General features: G+C 38.9%; 1 protein-coding gene across 3 annotated transcripts in view; it reads right to left on the bottom strand.

Annotated features, from left to right (window-relative positions):
* The window catches only part of LOC149256967 (D-amino-acid transaminase, chloroplastic-like), a 163,822-nt gene that overhangs the window by 62,993 nt on the left and 85,404 nt on the right, over window positions 1–15,425 (bottom strand). The gene's annotated exons all lie outside the window — the stretch shown is intronic.

The following is a 15,425-nucleotide window of genomic DNA, read 5'->3' on the forward strand; positions in this document are numbered from 1 at the left end:
TAAGGAGTCTTTATAGTCTGAATCAGGAGAAGATGCCACTGAAATTGCTATCTTTCTTCATATCCAAGTTCCTTTGTATCTTTGTGCTTCTCCTTAAGTTACTGAGCTATATTCGACTGCACAACATTCTCCTTTCTATAGTCCTTTTGATGAGCCATCTTTTCCTTGTGTTCTTGTAAAAGTCTCTGTAAGTTATCTCTACTAGCAGATTTTGATATCCAATTTGTGACTATCTTTTAAATTCTTTTTACTGGTTGGCATCCTTTTGCAATGCTTTAGTTTTGCTAGATGCTGCGAACCGCTCTTGGTTCAAGCTTCATTCCCAGATGTATCTGTTTGTTTGAAGGTTGCCTCTATTTGTGTCCATACTTTACCTGTTCTCACATTAAATCCCTCAGTCAAGACATAAACTTCTGTAATAACAGCAACATAGTTATTTGCCCTATTTCTCTAGTATTAGATGACCTTCTCTACTACTCCAATTTCTGCTGAGTGATCAAGTGGAAAACATCTTCAACAACAGTCCAAAGAATGGTTAAGGGATCATGTTCTTCAATGTAGTGCTCCTGAGAAATGATCTATCAAATTATGATTGTTAGTATAGCTTATCAAGGATTTCATAATGACCCTTTCACGAATAGCTTCTGTGATAATGATCAAGAATCATAGGCTCCCCCTAACTGTATGCATCATCTCTTTTGGCAGAGTCTTCCAACCAAATGCTTAGATTATCGAAGATCAGGTCAATAACATGTGTTGTTGGCTGGAGAGTTCAAGGGACTTTCGGATTGTATTTGCTTCCTTCTCCATACTTGTGTAACTTTCTTATCTGGCATAGTTCTATCTAGAGAAGATGCCCATGTCAAGTTACAATTACGTGCCATATGACCAATGTTATGACACTTGAAGCATTCTATGTTGTTCATGAATAAGAATTCATGACTTTTTCTTGCGAAATTGCTTCTCGGAGATTGACGGGGATCATAATATCTATCTTTATGATATGCCCTACAATCTTTTGCCATGTGTCCAAAGTTTGTACAAGAATAACAATAACCACAAAATAAACTTTGGTACCTGGGAGATGGAGATTTCCTTGATGTACTTCTGAAGTCTTTCTGCCTTGAGATCCTTTGATGATAACCATTGCTTCTCGCATCCTTGACATCATCTACATTTCTTCTTGTAGCGGGATTTCTTCCATTGTTGCCTTAACTCTTCTCCTTGCCTTTGTTGGAACTGGGAGCATCAACATTTCTCTTTGGCTTCCTCACATCCTTTTTGTTTGAAACATTATCATTCTTGCTTAAGGATTCACCTGCATACCCGAGACCTGATTTATCAAATGGACATCTTTGATGGTTGAGCATGTCATCCAAGGCTTGAGAGCTCTTCAAGGTTTTGTCCATCCCTTCAACTTTTTTCCTGAGGGAGACAATTTCTTCTTCCAATCTTTCACAATCATTATTCTTCTCAGCAAGTTGTTTCTCAATCTCTTCCTTAATACGTATTGCTTCATTTGCTTCTAATTTAAGGGAGATGATATCTATCTTCATTTTCCTTTGCTAGACTGCTCTCCATTTCTTCCTTGATCCTTGTAGCTTTCAGTTGACATACCATGGTGTTTCTCTCCTTTTCTGATTCATCAACCTGCCCTTCTATGATTGCCAATGCTTCCATTGTCTTCTCAGCTCCTTGTGCTAACTTTCTTGCTTCTTCTAGTTGAGATTTGAGAGAGGAGACCTCTATCTTGTATTGACCAATCTCTTCAAGTTTGTTCAAGCTCTTGTGCCTTGTTCAAGTTGACTTGACAAGGTATCTTCCCGTTTCTTTGCTTTATCCAATTGATTTGTCATGGATATGACTTCTTCATGATGCTTTCCTTTGCTTTGATGAAATTCCTTCTTAAGCTTCGCAAGCTCTTCATCCCTTTCTTGTACTTGAAGCTTGACAAGCTCAACTTTCTTCCTTGTTTGATCTTGGTCACCAGCTAGTGCTTTCTTCTTAAGTTCCTCATTTTCCTTTTTCAAGTTGATAATCTCTTCCATGGCAGCCATAAGTTTAGCGAGGAGATCTTCTACAAAATCTTTTTCATTCTCTTCATCTTCTAGGTCTTCTTTAGCCTTGATCTCATCATTCTCATTTTCAGCTTCTATGATGGGTTCTAGATTTCCTTCTTGGTTTCCATCATCTTCTTGACTGGTGGTCATGATCAATGCTCCTTTTGAGTGAAGGTTATGAAGTTTGTCCCATATACCCTTCGCTGACGAACATTTTCCTAAATTGTTCTTTACAACATCAAGTAGCCCATTCAAGGTTGTCTTCATTTCTTTTGCATTGTACTCCTTGGATTCTCCATCCATCATGCTATCAACAATCACTGATTTCCAGATTTCAATGCCTTGAGTCTTTAAGAAATTCCTCACTCTTTCTTCCCATCTATTAAAGTTTCCATTGAACCATGGAACCTCCTCAAATTGATTGTCTTCTATTTCAGTGGTATAGGGAGACACATCTTTAGGAGGATTGGAGACTTTCTTCCTTGGCTTCGCCATTTATGTTCTAAAGATCAACCTTCAAGCTGTTAGGCTTTGAGTGAAGCTACTGGCTCCAATACCAATTGTTGGAAATACTGAGAGGGGGCTGAATTAGTATTTCTTTTCAATTGTTATTTTTACCAGTTAAATCATTTATATTTAGAACACAAAATGAACAATAGGAATAAATGGTTTTATTAATATAATCTTTGCAATAAATCAGATACAATGTATATAAGGCTCCAATCTGTTGCCAAGCACCAACTTGGACTTTTTGTGAGGCTCCAACCTCCAAGGCACCAACCTTGGATTTAAGAGCACCAACTCCAAGGACACCAATCCTTCCAATTTTGAGACACCAACCCCAAGGGCTCCAACCCTATCTTGTCAAGGCATGTTTTGATTGCATTACACTGCTCTCAAAATCTTCTTCATTGTGTTCTGTCAATCTACTGCTTCACTGCTACATTAATGACAACCCGTCTTCATATGAAGGAGTCTTCACAACTCTTCATATTGCCCACACAGAGTCTGCAAGGTTACCTCATGATGATTTCAAATACCCATCATGATCTCCAACAATGTTTCCAAGATCTGTTGATGCTTTTCAACAAGATATCTTTGATAAGTAGTGCTAATCCCTCAAAATCTACACAAAGGCAATTCTCTATTTTCAACCCTCTATTCTTTATTGTTGTGGTAACTGTTTCAAGCGTGACTATTGTTCAACTCAGTTACGATCTGTACTGCTCCTCTTTTAAATCATCACAGGTTCAAGCATTTCAATGGTTAACCCGATCAACAGAGTTGCTCGTCCTTCAGCTTCCTCCTTTCCGGCTAGACCTTCAACTTCCTCCTGTCCTGCTGGACCTTCGGCTTCCTCCTGTCCTGTTGGACCTTCGGCTTCCTCCTGTCCTGCTGGACCTACCGCTTGCTCTGTTTCTTCCAGTTCGCCCCTTGTGAACTTTCCTTGTTCTCTGTTATAGATGCCTGATACGTCTGACCTTTTGGCTTCCTTTTTCGCTTGCTTGATCTTCGGCTTCCTTTGCGCTCGCTCGACCTTTTGGCTTCCTTCTTCGATCGCTTGATCTTCGACTTCCCGATATTCGACTTCCTCTGCCTCCTCGAGTTCACCAATGCTCAAAAGACACGTTCATTTGGAAGAGCATCCGAATTACTATAGTGTTGCTTATTAAAATTATATCAGAGAGGCCCTTTTTAATATTCATACAATAGACTCATTATTTACGGAGGATTTCATACGAGAGGCTATACCCATATTGGAGATCCCACGTGCCACGTCATTCCTTTAATTGTAATCGCAACTTCCGGAGGTCCTTTACAAGTCGTGCCCATAACATACTCTGTCCTCCGATATCAACATCATCGATCTTCACGTATCAACATAGTTAAAAACCATATAATGGGTGGTCCCACCAGCCACATCATCACCTCCATCGCAATCGCAGTTTTTCAGAGGTTTGCACATAACACAATGATTCCACTACTGCCGACGGAGTGGATGCGATGTGATCTTAAGCAGTTGTTAATAAATCCGTCGGGTCCATAACCTTATCGCAATCGGCGGTTTTCCATTGTTACATCTCTTCAAGACTTGCGATATGCGACAGATGCGATATTTCTTTAGGACGTATTATAATGGTGCAGCGGGTCCGCATACTTATATCGCAATCGAGGTTTTAATGTGACAATAGCTTTAAAAAGACTTGCGATGTGGTAGATGTGATGTTGTATTACAGCGTATTGTAATGGTCCCATGGGTCCGTATATATATCGCAATCGCAGATTTCAAGTGGCATTCCTTTGTGATACATGACTTCCAATGCGGATGCGATATAACATTAAATCATGTTATAATGGTGTAACGGGTCCACAATAATATCGCAATCGCAGTTTTAATGTGACATTCCTTTAAGACTTAAGATGTGAAGGTTCCAATACACGCGGATGCGATATTACAATAGGGCGGTTTATAATGGAGCAATCGGGTCCGCACCTTATATCGCAGTCGGGGGATTCAATGTGTCAAGCCTTCATAACTTGCGATGCGATATTAATTAGGGCATATTGTAATGCTCCTCCAGTATCGATGTTTCTCCTGTGGCTTATCTTCCTGTGACCTCCAATGAATCTGTTTATGCTCCTTTGCTGTTTTCTTCCTATCAGTTCTTCTTGGGCATATGTTACATGCAATACTTCCAATATCATTGTTTCTCCTGTGGCTTATCTTCCTGTGACTTCTCTTCACTCTTCCGCTCTTCCGATAGCTCTTCTTTCTATGATGTGTTCCTCTTTTTGGCTCTTTCCTCGCTGCGTGTTCCTCTTTTCTCCTTCTGATATTTCATGCGATATCTTTGATATGGCTCCTCTGATACTCTGCAATACTCCTCCAATATGTTAACTCCTCTGATGTTTCTCTGATATTTCATGTTAACTCCTCCGTTAACACTGTTTATGCACCTTCGTCGATGTGTTCCTCTTTGCTTCTCGTGGCTTCCAACGACCTCTTCGGATAGCTCTTCTTTGACTACTCTTGTTCTTGATTTCCAATGGCTTCCCTGATGGCTTTGCTCCTGTTTCTTCACGGATCTGCTCTGCTTCTCCTTGGCTTCATATCATCATTTAGTATCCTAGAATATTGCCATATTGACATCAATGACAATCTAGATCAACACCAGGAGGTTGAGGTGTGGGTAGTCTCTACATCAAATATGCAAACTCCAATTGCACAGGAAAAGGCAGCTAAGAGAGGGAGGGAAGAACAATCTTCACCTGCAACAGAGGCAACAAGCCAAGGCTTCAAGGTCTTTCACAGGAAAAGTAAACAAAGGGTCTCTATGAATATTGATTCACAGTTTGGTGACCAGTCTATACAATCTCCAACTCAGTCTACCACTTCTCATGAACAACAGATAGTCCAAATTGTTGGAGGCATTCCAAAGAATAAAGAGGAAGACATCTTCCATGTCTTTAGTGAAATTAAAAGAAAGAATGAAGAATTGAAGTTGAATACTTACACCCAGTTCTGGAAGCATTCTTCCAGCTCTCAAGCAAGGCTTCTTTCAGTCTTTGACTCTGAGAAAGGGAAGATGCAAATGGCTTTCTTGCAGGCCCAAGTTCCCCAACCCAGGACTACAGCACAATATCAGAAACACACTTCTTTTGAGTTCAATGTTCAGGATGTGCATCCAATTGATCAAATTGAGATGCACAAACAAACTGGACAGATGATTGCTTCAACCTTGACAAACACTGCTATGAGTTTGTCAAAAATGCAGGTTACATTGGCCAACATTCAGTCACAACTAAAGTTGGAGAAGGTCTCCTCATTAGCAAAGGATACCAAGATTCAGTCCCTAGAAAATCTAGTGCTAAGGATGGGATATGATCCATCAAACATAAATGTTGCAGAGGAGCTCATTAAGAAAAAGAACATTGAAGTTGCAGCACTAAAGAAACAGTTGAAACTACCAGCATTTGAGGATCCAATGGCCAAAGAAATCGAGGAGACAGAGACTCAAAAGTCAGACATGATGAAGCTCATCATAGAACAGAATTTGCAAATAAAACAAATGGAGGAGTAGATGGAGAAATTGGTTAAGGAGAAGGAGGAAGCTATCAAGAACATTCAAACTTCAATAGATGTAGTTTCTCTTGAAGCAATTCCCATCACCAGAGTTTCTACTACAGCAACAGGTACAGCAAAAGGAACTGAACAGCTTACTGAAGTTGTTCAGAACCTGTCTATCCAGACAGGAGAAATCAATAAATTAAAAGATGAACTCAAAGAATTACGGCTTTTGAAGTCTATATCAGACAGTACACACACAACTGAAACAAACAGACTTAAAGGCCAAGTGGAAGTGTTGAAGAAAGAACTCACAGATTCCTTCATAGGAAACAAGTTGGGTTTAGCAAAAGAAATTCTGTGGGAAGAAATCACAGAGGCAATCAAGGAGATTTGGCCCTCCATTAAGATAATATTCAATCAAAAAGATCTCTTGGAAAAATCTCAAGAAGCAGTGGAATCCATAACTATGCAGCTGGAGGATATGCCAGAGACTGCCTCTAATATAATCAAATTTCTGAATTCCAAGGATGACTATGAGCTTGAGGAGTTAAGGATAAGTGACAGAACTACAACAATATTAGAAGTGAAGAAGATCATCACTAATAAGAATCTCATCCTTCAGCTACAAGAAAAGTGCAGCAATGTTAAGAACATAGTTCAAAGATTCTTCAACAAAATTGAACCTTTGATCAGTAAAGGTTTACCTTCTATGATGGTTATTAATGATAAATTGATGCCAATTGAGGATTATGTCAAGAAGTTAACAGAGGTGGGAACCCATGCAGCTTCAGTAGCCAATATCAAAGGATCAGCAACACCAGCTCTCATAGTAAAAGCACTCAGGGATTCTTTCTTTATCCTAGATGAAATCAAGCATATATTTTTGGTAAAACCCACTTTTACTAAATATATCGAGATGGATGAAATCTACAGGAGGGTAACAAAGATTTCTATCCCAGATAAGAAACGCTAGGAAGAATTAACAGATTTACTTGATTAAGGATTATTGAACAGCATTTAGCTTTTGAGGGAACAGTCAGCCAGCTTCAACCACTTTTCAACTTTTTCAGTGATAGTCATCAAACAGTGCAGCACCAAAGCAGTGCTAGATCATTAGATAGTTTTATTTTTGATTGTGTAAATAATCTATTTTTGTAAAAGCAGTTCAGGATATTTTTCGTCCTACTGTTGTATAAATAACTCTCTTCACGAGTTATTAAGGGTTGCACCCTTGAAGAAGCATTTCTAGACATCTGATGTAATTAATCTTTTTGGATCATTAATACGAAGCAAAGGATTTTGAATTCTGTTTTACACAGTTTGTGTTTCCTGTAAATTTTTCCAGTGTCATTCATTATGTTTTTCTTCATATAATTGTGTCTTGCAGAGATAACTAGGTAGGAATAATTGTATTTCAATTTATTCCTATAAGCTTTTTGAAGTGATTATCTATAAACAGAATGAATTAATGAACTATTTGTTTAATTAATTCCCTCAAAATCAATAAATCATTAGCATATTTTGTAAGCTCGTGTATTTTCTCAAACCTATAAACATGGTTTAAAGGTTTTCATACTTATGATTATCTAGCTTTCAATTTGAAAACTGTGGCAATCATATTACTTTTCTATTTCTGCTCATCATCATAAAAGCTATTTCACTATGTAAATATTTATAGCAGCCCTCTACTGAGATATTGATATTATTCAAGAGGTTAGGCACATCAGTTCTATATCTGTTTCATCCATTGGTCTCCCAAATTAAAACAAAACCCCCAAAACATTTATCTTAGATGCTCTGGCATAATAACTGACCATTATTATCTCAGAGGTACAACAGGAGGTACTCCACCAAGAGAATATTGGATATTTCAAGAAAAATTGGACTCCTGGACCTGGTGGTTAAGTCAAAGTCAATTTTTTTAGGAAATTAGCTCAAAATAATTAATTTTGAGCTAATTAAAATGGAATTAAATGATAAATTCGAAAATTCCTCAAAAATAAAAATTCAACAGCTAAAATTAAAAGATAATCAAGAAATTTTCAACGGCCGAGATTATTTTGACGAAGATCAAGCAAACTAGCTGTTATTTTTCCACTTGGAGGATTTATCTATAAATTAGAGAATCATTTGAGTCTCTAGCCATCTGATTTCTAGCTAAGAAATTGTTGCTGAAGCATTGATGTAACACTATTGTCCCACTGGGAACTTTTATTTCTATCATAATAAAGACTTTCGGGTGCAGTCCAAGGTGTTCAGTGTTCATGTGCTACAGGCTTTCCTATGTTATGCTTGTAAATGATAAAAGTTGTTTGTCATTAGATGGGGATAAAGTCATTCTATTGATAGTTTTGGGCTAATCTTAGATGATTTGATTCGTCATATGATTAACATATTTCCTTGAGATATATACATAATGTTTGCAGGTACCCCAGTCCTTGGTCTCCAAGTTCACAAACTATGGACATGAACCGACTTTGTTTGGATCCCAAATATTTATGCAGTTGATCTAAACTTCGCTAAGGCTATAGTGTGCATTGGGATTCTAAAGTGCTTTTAGCCATTTATCAAAGAAAAACTCCATAAAAAAAATTTCAAATTTTATTTTAAAACCGTTATATATTTGTAAAATAATTTTGTAGATTATTTTGTAAATAATTTTGTAGATTATTTTGTAAATAATTTTTGCTAATTGGGTTTTTGGGGTTTTGAGATTTCGAATATATTTGGGGTTTTGGGTGTTTGTGAATCTATTTGTACATGTGAAATAAAGAGAAGAAGTTGGAATAGAGCTAGATCCAGGCCCTTGAGGGTAAGATTTAATCTCTAGATTTTTTTGCAGGGCCAGCCATTGGAAAATTCACAGCAAAATTCAGATCTGAAGCAAATAAAATTTTCAGAAGTTGGGGTTTCAAGTTTTAGACCTCCTTGGCCCGGATCTAGCCCTCCTAGGGCCAGCATCTCCCTCCCTACACCTTGCGTCAGCCTAAGAAGGCCCTACATCATTCTTTTCGGCCTCTTGGAGGCAGGTTGTAGCCTCTAAGGGCCTCGGCCATCCTTTAAACCCCATGCGTCAAAGGTTTTAGCCCTTTTTTGGGCTGGTCATGGGCCTAGAAGGCCTTGGCCCCACTTTCCTACCCTAAACGGTTTCCCTTTGGGCTAGTCGTGGGCTTTTCATGCCATAATTTGCCCTCTAGCCCTAACGTCAAGCCTTCTAGGGCTTTTCCCTTCTTTGCCCTTTTCTTGGCCCCTTTTGCCTCCTTTTCAGTCTTCATTGGCCTCTCTGTCTTAGTTGTTGTCTTCTTGAGCCTTTTCCTTTACCTCTAGCACTCTTCCAACGCTAATTTGGCCCTTAGTCACTCTCTGAATTTTCTGGACTGAATACTTGGTGGTTTTTCCGGTTTTTGGCCTCAAAAAAATTTGGTTTTCAGGTGGCAAACTCATCCTAAAGTTTCAGCGAATTTGGACCAAGGGATCTTCAAGGCCTTGAGCCTAGGGTTTGCTCTCTAAACCTCAGTTTTCTCACTATTTTGCTACTGCTGTAAACTTTTATATTTTAACAGTGATATAAGTGCCCTAAATCACATTAAGTTGGTCAAAATACTCTTAAATTGCAAAAATTGAATTTTCCTAAAATTTGGCCACTTGGGCATTTATCATCTAGCCTAGATCTGAATTTTTGCTCACTGGAATTGACTGCATAACTGAATAGATCAGATCTGAAATTTTTTGAATAATTCACTTAAAAGACTCAAAATACTAATCTTTCAACTTTGGCAAATTTTTCCTAGTTTTGGGCATATTTGGCACTTGTAGCATCTCTAACTCACTGATTTGCTGATTTGCTTACTGCTGTAATAAGACATCAGATTTGATCTAAGTCTGAAAATTGCATTTCAAGTGAGCTAAAATTCATTGTTTCACTTTGGCAAGTTGTTGGGCACTTTAGTGATCAAATCTAGTTGCTTTAGGCTTGTCATCTCTTGGGTTTAAAGTGATTTCCTTACTGTTGTTATAAGTCTCTTACTGTTGTCATATCATTCACTTACTGTTGTCATATCATTCACTTGTTGCTTATTAAGAGGTCATTGGAACATAAATTGCATAAGTGCTTTCATATTGGTACATTCTATTGTTTCTTGTTCCTAGCATTGATATTGTGGAGGTGGCTAACATTGTGTTTTCCTTGTGAGTTTATATGCTATAAAGTTCAATATTCACATCTAATAAGTTCACTCACTAAAAGCACTCTAATCATAACTTTCCTAAATATTAATTTTGAGCACTTAACATCTAATTGGCATTGTGATATTGGCATAAGAACATCTTGAATAATTGTTATTGGCTTCTTGTGGAGAAGTGCTCTAAGTTCTTTTACTTGTATCGCTGGTTAAAGTATTTTGTGGAATCATTTCATTGGCACTTGTATCCTTACGCACTTGTCTTGTTTTAAGATTGTCTTCTAATTGTTGTTAAGTACTATTGTCATAAAGAGTAATCATAACTTAAGTACTTAAACACTTAGCAAATCTTAACACAAGTAACTTCACTCCTAATCATTGCATAAGCATTCTAGTCTTAGTTTTGCACTTAATAAATTACGTCCAAGCATAAGCGTGATTAATAGACTCCTAGGACAACCTTCTCTCATCTAGCTTGAGGGATTCAGCCCTTCTTAGTGGTTAACATAGTGACCATGCAGTCGTCAAAGCCACAGTCTCTGCAGCATCGAAGGCACTAGGTGATTGGAACACAGGGGGAGGTATCGTTAATCAGGCCATCGCCTGTTTCTTATTGGCTTCCATCTCACAACCTACTCTGAACACTGTTTCTCAAAACAGTTAAGGAAAAGGTTCAACTTAGATTGGGCATTAATCTAAAAATAACCAAGATCTTTGCATCACACCTAGTTATTAAGAGTTGCATCTTCATATAGTTTAGTTCATCATATAAGCGGCAGTTGTCCATCCGATTATTTGGCTATAATTTCTAATAAGCAAGAAGTTTTGACTCCATCAGACACTAATCTCAATATTAAATCTAATCAAATCCTTAATCTTGCTAAATTCAGCCAAGTAGCTTGGCTAGTCAACTGTGTCTCCCAAACAAGTTGGTTCCCAACTTGTTTTCCTCCACCTCATTTCCATAGAGACTACCCCCCATAGCTTGTTGTTGGGAGGCAGCTAGAATGGAGTGGGCGGGGATCAAAGTGACAACCCCTGCCCTAGCAATTGTCGCAGTTCCTGTACAATCCGAACGACAACACCACCTATAAAACAAAAAGGCCAAGTGGGGTTGCCGCCTATTTCACCACTTCCACATGACCATGTAGCCCTTAATCGAACGATCTGTTAATCTTTGTGTAGTTCTACTAATTATTAAGTTTATTAAATCAAACCCCAATAGCATATGATCATTTTGGATGTAATGCATCTCCTATTTTGCTTCATGGAATCCTGCTTTGACTTGTTGACCAAGTTGTAACTAGCCACTACCTTCTATGATTAGAAAAAATTGAAGTTGCATGAATTCCTCTCTTCAAACTACACAATTTGAGACCAAGTTGACTTTTTGACCATCAAGACCACTTGGCATTGGGAACCGTGAACTACCTCAAGGAGCGTGAAAGTTGTTAATATGACACTGCCAAGCATGAGAACTGTCTAAGGAATACTGCACCAAAGTTAAGGCCACCTACAAACTCTATAGACCATAACCATGTGGTAAGACATTCGTGGAATACTGCACCAAAGCCAAGGCCACCTACAGACTCTATAGACCATAAACATGTGGTAAGACATTCATGCACCTTGACGTGCACTGGACTAGCCCATACACCAGCGATCACCCCTACAAATGAAGGCTCCCATAATGATAAAACCATGAGCCCTAAATGGAGCTCACTTAAGGCCCTCAAATCATGTAGAGGATGATAGGGACCAAACGTGAACTTCAAGGGGCTACCCATGTTTCGAACCAAACAACAAGATATAGAGTCAATAATGAGACACAAGGCCTAGGATACCTAATACATGGGCCTCAAATAGTTTTTACATTGCTTTTTTGACTTGTGACTTTGGGATTCAAATGGTGGTGATAAATATTGCAAAAGTTTTAATGTACCCTTGCTAACATGAGGTGCAACATGAAGGAAGGTCATTATTAAGATGTGTTTCTCAATAAGTACAGGCATCCCATTATGGATTCAAAGTCAACCTCAAAATGTCTTTATGGGGAAGCATGTTGCATGACTAAGCCTAGAAGGCTTGGAGTAGCAACTCCCACTCTTTGGCCCTAGACTCTAAACTGCATACCCTTGCATTTGAATGTATATAAGGTCTATCTATGAAAGATGTGTTTTTGCAATTAGTATCACTTCTTAACTCTAAGGAACAAATAAGAGATACTGCTCTACAGATAGGCAAAGTTATTGGAATTTTTCATGAGAATGATTGGTGCATGGTGATCTAATAACATCAAATATGAGTACTTGCTTCATACAAAAAATCATCAAAGCAATGGTCAACTTTCCTGACAATTGAATCAATCTTGAGGGACTACTACAAAGGCTCCTATTCTAGTTGTGTTCCAACAAGAAAAAGATGATGTGCATGTGCAAAATTCCTAACAGCCAACAATCATAATCAACCCCGTAACACTTCATGTCATCAGGGGTACATATAGATTTTTGCAGTATATTTCACCACCATTGTAAGCCCAAGGTCACAAGTCAAAAGCCTTGTAACAACCATGTGAGGCCCTATATTAAGTGTCATAGACCTTGTTTTGGGTCGAACCATGGCTAGTCCCTTTGGGTTCATTTTTGGCTCCTTTCATCCTGCATAGGATTGAAGGACCTTAAATGGGCTTACTTGTGGACTCATGGTTCTAGGGGAGCCTACTTTATGTAGGGGTTATCAACTTATTACTAGTGCCTCGGCCAATCTATCCCACATGAAGGTGCACCTATGTCTTACCTCATGATTTTATCTATTGAGTCTATATGTAGCCATGGCTTTGGTGCAGTATCCCTCAGACAGTTTTCATACACGGTAGCCTCACAAAATCAACTATTCACATCTCACGAGGCAGTTCATGTTTCCCAATGCAAGTGGTCCCGGAAGTCAAAAAGTTAACTTTATCCCATATTGTTCAGCTTGATGAGAGGATGACATGCCACATAGAATATTTCCAAACAGTGAAAGGCAGTGTCAAGTTACAACTAGTCAAAGGTGGTTGAAAGGTATTGCAAGTTTCTATGGAGCGTAACAGGGGCAAATCTTGACAGAATTTGACATGCAATATTGTTAATCTAGGTTTTCATTGATGTCAATATGGAATTGACCGGGATGGCAAATATTCTTGAGATGCTAGAATGTCATTGATGAAGACGTCAAGTCACTAATGAAGAAGTGCCAAGTTCCAAGTGCCATTCATGTACCTTGATGATCTAGGAGCTCTTGATGACCTTTGTAATGAATGTCCTTACCTTTGATGGTCTTGATGATCTTATGAAGCCATAACCTTAGATGTCCTTACCTCCAATGATCTTGATAATGGAAGACTATACGATGATGATGAAAGACTACATGCTGCATATGATTGATGACACATCACTGCACTATCTTGGGGACATGATGACATTTATGAGCCTATGAGATTTGATGAAGAAGCCTAACAAAATGAAGCCATCCATGAAGAAGAAGCCCTACACTTTATTTCTGCACTCATACAGGACCAGTCACATTAAAAATTATTTTTCACCTCCTTAAAGGCAGAATTATTCCATGAGACCTACACCATCTTAAAGAGCATAATTTTTCCTTTCCAACGAGCTATTACTCAGCCCGAAACTCCAAGCGGTTTGGGAGATATGAATTTTTTAAGTTAAGGAAATTGTTCTGTCCTTGAGCCAACCAGTGCAAGCCTACTTATGTCGGCCTACTCCAGAGACGTGTCCCTTCGTTCAAACAACAAAATGTGTATATATAGAAACCACAGACCCTCATTTCAGTCAGGTAATTTGGTGGTTTTTTCAGAGTTAAGAGACAGAAGAGGTAAGGAGGCCGAGGAGGGATACTTCTGTGGTTTCGTGGTGCAGAAAATTGATACCACGTATTTTTCTGCTGATATATTTTTTGAGTTTCGTTTTTCTGTGGAGAAGGACTCCTGAAGTAACCGCAGCCTTAAGAACCTTAGCCGAAGTAGAAGAGAAGGACTGTTGGACAGTCACTTGAAGACTTGGATCTGCACCTGTGACAAGTATGTATGGACAGCATTGCAGGGGCTCGGAATTTCTGAACAGAACCTTAGTTTAGGGAAGTTCTGGGCCATGCAAAGTCTGTAATAACAGCATAGAAGGAGGCTGAGTTAAGGCTAAAAGGGAAGCAGGATAGTGCAAACATTGAAACAATTTTAAGGCTGTGTTAAGGGCTGTTGCAGTGGCACAGGAAGCCCTAACCAGTGAGCTGCAAAACTCAAAATCTAGGGCAGAAAACAGAGTTACAACTCAAGCAGAAAAGGAAGATTGATACCCCTAATCTGAAGAAGATTTGTGCTAATATTTGTAAAGAAATGTTTCAGGAGTTCAATGGCATCTCAAATTTGAGAACAGATCCTCAAGCCTATTGAAGACATGTTGAGGAATTATTTAAGACATCTGGAAGGCTTGTGGAAGCTAATATTGAAGGAATCCTTGGTGAACATGATGCATCGCTGAAGCCATAATGAGGTGACCTTGGAGAATTTGCTTGGGTACGATGAAGTGCGGTGGCGATACCTTCTAATTGACAAGGTTGTCATTGATGATGTAGCATGGAGACTACAGTGAAGCTGAAGATTGACAGGGCTTGGTGAAGAAGACTTGGGGAGCCGTGAAGTACAACCAAACATATCTTGACAAAGCAAAGCTATAGGATTGGTGTCCTTGGAGTTGTTGCTCCTAAACTCAAGGTTGGTGCCTTGGATAAAATAGGGTCAAAGCCCTAGAGGTTGGAACCTCACTAAAGTCCAAGTAGGTGCTTGGCACATCCCAGGTTTGGAGCCTGGGTGTCTTCATCAAGGGTTGGAGTGTTGGACATTGGATAAACCAACGCTCCCCGTGTGTTTCATGACATGGACTAACTGCCTTTCGTGGATCCTTATCTCTGGCGATGCGATCATTGACTAACACTTGCGGGTTTTGGTCTAACGGCAATTGTGATTCCCAAGAAGTGGTATCAGAGCATAGGTCACGAGTTCAATACACACCCGGCTCGCATTGGGGGGGGGAGATTGTTGGACATTGGATAAACCAA

The sequence above is a fragment of the Pinus tabuliformis genome, chromosome 6 (genome assembly GCF_031772625.1).
Source record: "Pinus tabuliformis cultivar Carrire ecotype Pingquan chromosome 6, CPIR1, whole genome shotgun sequence".
NCBI lineage: Eukaryota > Viridiplantae > Streptophyta > Pinopsida > Pinales > Pinaceae > Pinus > Pinus tabuliformis.